At 41.9% G+C, this 8,709-nt stretch overlaps 1 pseudogene; it reads right to left on the bottom strand.

Annotated features, from left to right (window-relative positions):
• Positions 1-4,809: 4,809 nt before the first annotated feature.
• Positions 4,810-6,067, bottom strand: LOC102271958 (D-aminoacyl-tRNA deacylase 2 pseudogene; annotated as a pseudogene).
• Between the last annotated feature and the right edge of the window lie 2,642 nt (positions 6,068-8,709).

Genomic DNA, 8,709 nt, shown 5'->3' with positions numbered 1-8,709 from the left:
TTCAATGGCGAGTGCTTTGGGATGGGGGTGGTCAGGAGACTTGAGGTCTTTGTTCTGATCAATTTTGCCCTGCTCCCATGGGCAGGTGACCAGAATCAGATCCTTCCAGTTCTGCTACCAACCAACTTGAGGACACAGGCAAGCCATCCGGCCACACCTGGACTCAATTTCCACCTCTATCAAAGAATACCAGCCTCCTAGAATTGTAAGGAAAGAATGACATTTTTGGAACATGTCATTGAAAAAAAAATTTAAGTGAAACATGCTATAAAATAACCAGGGGTATTTTCACTGCTCTGTTGTTTTTATGGTTGCAGTTCTTACAATCATAGTAAACACTGTGCTAGAGACAAAGCAGCATGATAGGTGATATGGTTGGCCAACCAAACGTCATTTCCCAGTTCCTTAGTTCTTGCCTGGCTCTAGTATAGAGGCTGGAAAATGAAAGACTCACTTTCCTAAACACTGAGAAGCTCGAAGTGAAGGCATGACACAGTTTTGAGCAACAAAAAGTAAGAGCATTCTATAGCGTTTATGGTTAGGTTTCTGCTTTCTTGATTAAAAATAAATCAGTATAGGTATCACCCTTCCTTTCTCCTGCCTTGAAGGTGGACCTCATACTCAAGAGTATGGAAACCACTTAACAACCACAAGGTAAAAGCCAAGAAAGTTAGAAACAGTAGAGCCAACATCACTGAACCACTGAACCAACACCTATTCAGATTTCTCATTATATAAGAAACACAAATTGCTATTTTTTTAACCTCTTTAAGTTACCTGCTGCTGAAATCATTCCTGACTAATACAACATATATCTTATCCACTTCATGGCCCTTTGTCTTCTAAAAGAAAATTTTCTCCTGGTGATCTGTTCAGATAAAAAGTTCAGCTCAAAGAGTAGAGAGGAGAATGTTTCCTCCAAAGACCCATTAGCAATAAAGAAATAATAAATAAAAACGGACAAATTTTCTCCACAAAATAGGATAACAAGCCACTGGGTCTCCCCATCTTTGTGATTGCCCTGCCAAAACTCTCAGCCTGTAATGCAACTCTGACCACCTACCTGGCAGAGCTCTAATGACCAAAAGATATAGCAGCTATTAGAACTCTACCAAGACTATAAAATGCTTCATAATGGTTGAAGTTAACCCAGGAGCCCATCCTTGATCCAATTATTATATTCTAAGTTCTGCTGCAACTTACACACCTCTGCAGCTCACTCACAAATCCATTTTCATTTCCTATGTCTCTCTAGTAAGCTCTTGGTTTTTATTTCCAACTACTTTGCAAATATCTTTACCTCTGTGTCCTAATATTGCTTCCTACTCAGCCTGTCCAAAGCTGAACCACTCACCACCCTCCACAAAGCCGTTCCTTGCCTGTTTCCCTGGTTTCCAGTAATAGATGTCACCATTCACCTATTTCCCCAGATAGAAAACTGAGTCATCTTCAGTACCTCTCTCTCTTCCCCTCTACATTCTAATTTAAAAATAACTCCTTTTCTGTTGTCCTTGATCATATCCCATAATTTTTTATCTGAACAATAGATTATAAAATCTTTGACAGTTCTCTCTGCCACCAGGTTTTCTGAACTCCAGCCTAGACAGAAATCCTCCTAAAACACAAAGTGGATCCCATCTTCATCTTACTTGAATGTTCACATGTTCCACATACCTAATGAATGAAGCCTGGCACTAGAGGATGGCCTCAAGACCCTTCTGAGTCCCACTCCAGCTCCTGTCTTCAGGCTTATTCCTAACCCCTCTCCTTCCTATTCTTGACCTTCTTCTCTCCTTGGATCATTATATCCAATGGTACCTAATGAGTTTTCTTTCTTTCAACTTCTTGCCTTTTTTCCTTTCTTTTCAAAAGTGGGCTTTCCTAGTGGCTCAGCCTGCAATGTGGGAGACCTGGGTTCAATCCCTGGGTTGGGAAGATCCCCCTGGAGAAAGGATAGGCTACCCACTCCAGTTATTCTGACCTGGAGAATTTCATGGACTGTATAGTCCATGGGGTTGCAAAGAGTGAGACATGACTGAGTGAATTTCACTTTCACTTTCACTTTTCATTTCCTTATCATCAACCTAGTCCAGCTCTTATATATCACATCTGGATTATTCCAGGAATCTCCTAACAGTGCTTTCCCATCTTTCTTTGCTTTAATCCACCCTATACCATCCAACAAAATCAAGTCACTGAAAAGACTCCTTTGACAAAGGTCCCATTAGCTTCAAATGGGGCCTTTTTCCACTTCTCTGCCTGGCTTCTCTGACCCTCATTCTCACGCTGCTTCTTCACACTCCAGCTTCATCTTACACCCACCCCACATGCACCCTTCACTCCACACACGTGGGATACCCTCCACTCTCTGAACATCACTTGGCCTTTTCCATTCCATGTTGTTCTCATCCTTATTTCTGAATGCCACCTCCACCCTATCTGCCCAGTCTTGAGTCTTAGCTTTCCTGACCCCTATTTCCAAGGGCAGCTTTCCATTATGCTCTCAAGCCAGAAGTGAGTTCTTCTTCCTCTGAAGTCTCATAATTCTAAATTTAAATTGCTCTTTAAATGGAGATTTGTCACCATTCACCTATTTCCCCAGATAGAAAACTGAGTCATCTTGTAGGGCAGGGCATTGCCTGTCCAACCGTGTCATCATGTAGATTCAAAAGACTTGTTCACGTATCTTTGCCTGAAACATAGTGTCTCCCACATCACAGTGCAAAAGTACTAAGTAAATCGTTAAATAAATGTTAACGGATAAAATCTACAATTCAATCTGAGGGCACTTTTATCACATGAATTACTGAGTCATGGCCACTACCTGAGGAAGGAAGAACAGCTACTCTTGTCCCAGTAAAACCAGGACCAGAAGGAGCGAACTTTCCTTAAATGAAGGAATTTTCCTTAGATACCCACCCCCCGGAAAGCGTGGCAGACAAACTCACTTATCCTTGCTTTCAGCACTGAAGTGGGGCTTTTTCTGCTCAGCTCTGCTCTCATGGTCCTCAGTCTGTTCTGGGCCTTTTTGGTCCCAGAGCAACTTGCAATCACTCCGACTTTCCACTTCACTTTTCAAGCCCACATTCTTGGTAGTTCCAGAACACAGCTTCCTGCCAGCATCTCTCCCCACCCTCTGTGACATCTGTCTCAGGGACTCAGTGAGAAGCAAGGAGCTAATGTTCAGGAAATTTGCTGCCCCCCTGTGATGAAAGGTGCAATCTTCATTACTCCCGAGACAGAGCATCCCCATGGCTGTTGTGAAAGCAGACGCTGTGCCTTCACAGCTGCTTCCCTCGAGCAGTAGGAAACTGCCATCCCACTGTTCTCTTCGTTTGACTCTGTCTCTTAAATATGTTGTTTTTCTCATTTTCATTAATAATCCTTCTTTAACACCTGATCAGCCTTGCTGTCTGCTCTAGGTTAAAGCCTATTATTCTATTAGAGTTTGACATTTGGAAAGCAATGAGGCATTCATGCACAGGTAGTGTTAATAGGGAAAATGGCTTGAATCAGGGCTTTCTGCACCATGAAGTTGGAAAATGGGAGCGGTCAACAAGAAATAAAAGGCTGCTTCTGTGCCAGCTACAGAGGCGCTGAGCCCAAAACAGGCTGTGTCGCTGGTGAGGGGCTTGGGATAGGATATGACTTCTTCTGATACCTGGGGTTATTGATCAGGCAGGTGTGTAACTCCTAGATCATGTATCTAAAAAGAACCTGGAGCAGCCTAAGGGAAATTAGGCAATAGGCCTGATGACAAGTCAGCAAGGCTAAAGAAAGGCCACTGCATGTGTCTGCCTTCCCCGACTCTGACTCTCCAGTGTCAGGGCAGACTGTTATTAGGCGGACCACAGAGGACATTCTCCAGCCTCTGGGTGGTCCACTGTGGTGGTCGTCTGTGGGGTGTGTGAGCTGAAAGTAATCAGGACTAAAGTGGCCACAGAAATAGAGGGTGATGCCACCTCACATGAAGAATGAGCCAGTACATCTCCCAGTTTTTTTTTTTTTAAACAACAGAAATTTATTTTCTTATAGTTCTACAGGCTAGAAGTTCAAGATCGGGGCACCAGCATGGTCAGTTTCTGGTAAAGGTTCTCTTCCTCGTTTGTAAAAGGCCCCCTTCTCACTGAATCTTCACATGGCCGGAAGAGAAAGGGTGAGTAAAATCTTTGGTGTTTCTTCTTATGAGGACACTAATCCCATCATGAGGACACCCACTCTCATGATCTATTAACCCTGATTACCTTCCAAAGGCCCCATCTGCAAATACCATTAGGAGACTTGGGAGACTTCAACATATAAATTTTGAGAGGGGAAGACACAAAAATACACTAAAAGAAAAAATGACACTGGGTCCAAATCACTAAGTCAATAAAACAGAAATAAACAAATCAACTTGTTTTCAAGTAATTCCAGCAGAAAGCTTCCCTTTTTATTCCTATTATATAGCAATCTAAATCAACAAGAAAAGAACTTCCTAAAAAAATTATGAACACTAATTTAATTAAACAGTAACTTTTAAAAACCAAAGACAAACAATATGACACACACTGTTTTGGTAAAAAACTGAGAAACAGAATATTAACCAAGAATATTAAATAAAAACAACTTTTAGTCCCCCATCCCCTGTTCCTATATCAACTAAAGATTCTTAACTTAAAGCACTTGGATATTCTTGGAAAGTAATATTAAAATGCACAATAACATTTCTGCATTACATTTTCATAGTATTAGAAGAATAGTAAATGCATATTCTTTTATTCAAAATATGGAAATCTGAAATATTAAAACAAATTTGACAAAATTATAATTGGTTTGTGCTGGGTTTTACCTAGTTTTAACACAAATAGTGATTTTTATTACGTACCACATATATTTGAGGGCATAAGAAATATATTTTTCTTGATTGTACAAAATGCTTCACAGCAAAAAGCTTAAATACAACTCTCTAGGAACACTTCCATGTTCTTATCAATGACCATAAAGTGAAGAGAGGATATTTCAAGTTTCTGAGTGTCAGTGTAGGGGAAAGTGGGATGGAAGGTGACTGAGATCCACAGTTAGGTGACTGGCAAGGTCATCTAATTAGGAGGCTGCAGAGTTGTGGATGGAACCCAGGATTTTCTTATCTAAAAATGCTGCAGATTCGTGTACTCAAGAAGAAGGGGCTGCTGCTGCTGCTGCTAAGTTGCTTCAGTCGTGTCCGACTCTGTGCAACCCCATTGACGGAAGCCCACCAGGCTCCCCCTCCCCGGGATTCTCCAGGCAAGAACACTGGAGTGGGTTGCCATTTCCTTCTCCAATGCATGAAAGTGAAAAGTGAAAGGGAAGTCGCTCAGTCGTGTCCGACTCTTAGGACCACATGGACTGCAGCCCACCAGGCTCCTCTGTCCATGGGATTTTCCAGGCAAGAGTACTGGAGTGGGGTGCCATTGCCTTCTCCAGAAGAAGGGGCTAGGGAATCTAATTACGGCTGTCGAAACTTTCAAAACTCAATTAGGTGTGTGTACGGTCCATTGGTGTCGAGCTTTAACACCTGCCTATTGCCGTAAGTACCGTGTTTCACGACAACCCCAGCTTCAGCACACTTGCTATTAGCAGCTAATTCTTTTTTACAGAGATTCACAAATTGGGAATAAAGTTCTAATCCCTCTTCTTTTCCAGAGTTACAGTGATACTGCATGCTTCTTCCTTTTACTCTACCCCCAAGGGTGGCTTGAGGGATTATCATCCCTCAAGAATGTTGCCAGGTAGATCCAATATAGAGACGTGCTTGCCATTTTCTGTTTCACTTAATTTCACATTTAACAGTGTATTAACCATTTTGGGAAGAAGTTCTTTATCAGCTCCCTTGAAAAAGCACACGTAGATCACTAATCCTCTTTGAACCTCCACCCATTCGGCCTCGACGTCCCCCTCGGCCAGGCGTACTTGCAGCCGGGCGTGCAGGCACTGCTGCAGGAGAGCCCGGGCCTGAGGCGTTCTGCCACTGTCAGCCATAGCTCAAGCTGCGTGGATATCCCACAGGTTCCGGCCTCGCGCCGCACAGGCCAGCCCTCTACGCTCAGGGAGGGTCTCTCTCCCAGTTTTTCTACCTACACCTGTCAAGCAAAAATAACTGTTTATATTTGGTTTATTTATTCACTTATCACATATTCAATACCTGCTTACAGAAGACTTACAGATTAGATCCCTGCCCTCACAGAACTTACAGTCCTTATCAGTTCCACTTCCACCTTCAGAGTAACTATATCTCCTCCATGTGACAAGGGGAAATGTCATCTTCATTTCTGAGATGCAAAAAGAATTATAAGCTCAGTGGATATGAAATCTTGGACTTGCAAGAAATACACATTTCTTTCATTTGTTTTAATCAATTTCATTCTGACTCCCAATCTCCACCTTGCCAGGCCAGGGGGAAATTCACTAAGACATTATTGGCAATGTGTGATCCTCGAAAATAAACAGAGGCGGGAACTGACATTTAGCTTATCTTGGCTATCCTGTCATCCTCACTGAGCAAGCCCGCTGTGGTCCCTGGAGATATGGTGGCCCTCTGCTTCTATTAGACTCCTGGTGCCTCGAGTCCCACCTCACAGGCTGCATTTGTGGCATCCCCTCTGAGCCACTGCAACTTTCCCGGGTGCCACCATGAAGCCAAGCATGGGTTTGTAATAAAGGTAAAGCGTCTCAGGTTCTGGAAACCTCTCCCCCCTCTCTCCCTTCCCTGTTGAGAACACAAGGTATAATCTGGTTCTTTGATTTAGCTATTCCAAAAGAAGAAAGAGACACTGACTTCCAGCAGCTTCTATTTTCACACAGCCAAAATTTTCTGAATCTTTGATTCCCAGACTCACTAAAGGCCTAGAAACCTGCTTAAAAGGAAGAAGAAAAATAGAAAACAAATACTAGTTAGAAGCCAAAATGATTATCTTGCCCAGAGATGAAGTAACTGAAATGCTGAAAGAGGCAACACCCATCGTCTAGAGCTCTGCCTCCAATCCCCATATGGTTATACACCCCCAAACGTGGTGGCAAATTCTGGGAGGCACCTGCTGCTCATGGCTGCCTCTCACTCATCAGAAGATCCTAAGATCTGCAATAACTTGAGACTGGTACACTTGCTTTCACTTACATAGATTAGCCACAGAAAGAGGGTAACACATGCATCCAGCAATCATCCTTAACACAGTTAGTTCCCTGCCCCTCATATAACTTCACTCCCACTCCCATCAGGCCAGAGAGCACTACGAGCTGACTCCTACCTCCATTTCAGTTCTTCTCTTACCTTCCCTTCCAGCATCTATTCTGTCCTCTTTTTCTTCCCATCTCCTGCCCTCTCAGTTGTTTCTAGGGAAACTAACTGAGGTGCTTACTGAAAGAGCATTCTCCTTCTCCTGAACACCCCTGCTGCAGGTCTCCCGTGACCTCAGTCCCCTGTAGCCAGAATACATTAAAAGAGGATGAGCATGGCAGAAGAGGAGACAAGTGGTGGGGTCCATGTCAGTTCTTCAGGCTGGAGGGGAGTTGTAACAGTCTGAGGGGGTTGAAAACCCATTTTAAAGAGTCAGTTAATTGACCAATGGATCTATTCAGTGACTTTATTAAAATTTATGTGCCTATCACTGTGGGGTCACCTTCAAAAGAGAAAAAACACGTAACATATCTTATTGTGTTCAAAGAGGCTCCATTTAATATGGGAGGAAGGGCATACACACAGATATCTGAATGTCAGTGATGATAACAATAATAGCCAATATAAATTAAACACTTATAAAGTGCTGAGTGCTGAGCTAAATATTGCTATACTAAAGCAATATTTTATTTACTTGTCACAACATCCTTTTACGGTAGATATTAACATTAGCCCCCATTTGCAGACGAGAAAGCTGAGGCACAAGGATTTTTTTAACTTGACGAAAGGCCTTTAATAATGAATTGTAATCCAACAACAATAGTTTGTAACAGTTCATTGCATCTTTGTTTCTAATAATGAAAAGGCAGAAATTATGTAATTATTCAACAATAAAGAAATGTTAAATTATAAGAGAACCATAAGGCTAAAATTTTGTGCAGCCATTAAATTCATTTATTGAAGGAAATAAGATCACACAGGAAAATACTTATGATAAATGTTAATTTAAAAAAGAACAGGAAGGACTTCCCTGGTGGTCCAGTGGCTAAAACTCCATGCTCCCAATACAGGGGGCCCAGGTTCAATTCCTGGTCAGGGAACTGGATACCGCATGCTGCAACTAAGAGTTCACATGCTGGAATTAAAAGATCCTGCATGCTGCCACTAAGACCTGATGCAGCCAAATAAATAAAACAATTTTTAAAAATAACAGGATACAAAAATGTATATGCCTTATAATACCAATTATATGTGTTGAGGGAAATGGAGGAGAGGGGAGGGAGGAAAAGAGAAGGAAGGGATCAGAAGGAAATACATCAAAATGTCAATAGGGTGTCAGAACTTCAATTTGCACACTCCAAACATATGCAGTTTATTGCATCTCAATTCTACCTCAATGAAGTTGTTTAAAAATGTTAACAAAGGATTTCCTGGTGGTAGAATCATATATGATTTTAATTTTACTTTTTATTGTCCAATCCAAATATCCTACAAAGATTATCCATTGCTTTAATAATCATGTAAAATTCATGTTAATTTTTAAAAAGGGAACTCTGGGAGTAACATTGGAGGAT

The sequence above is a fragment of the Bos mutus genome, chromosome 11, assembly GCF_027580195.1.
Source record: "Bos mutus isolate GX-2022 chromosome 11, NWIPB_WYAK_1.1, whole genome shotgun sequence".
In the NCBI taxonomy this organism is placed as follows: domain Eukaryota; kingdom Metazoa; phylum Chordata; class Mammalia; order Artiodactyla; family Bovidae; genus Bos; species Bos mutus.
Note: the sequence above shows the minus strand (reverse complement) of the source record. Positions and strands in the feature narration are given on the sequence as shown.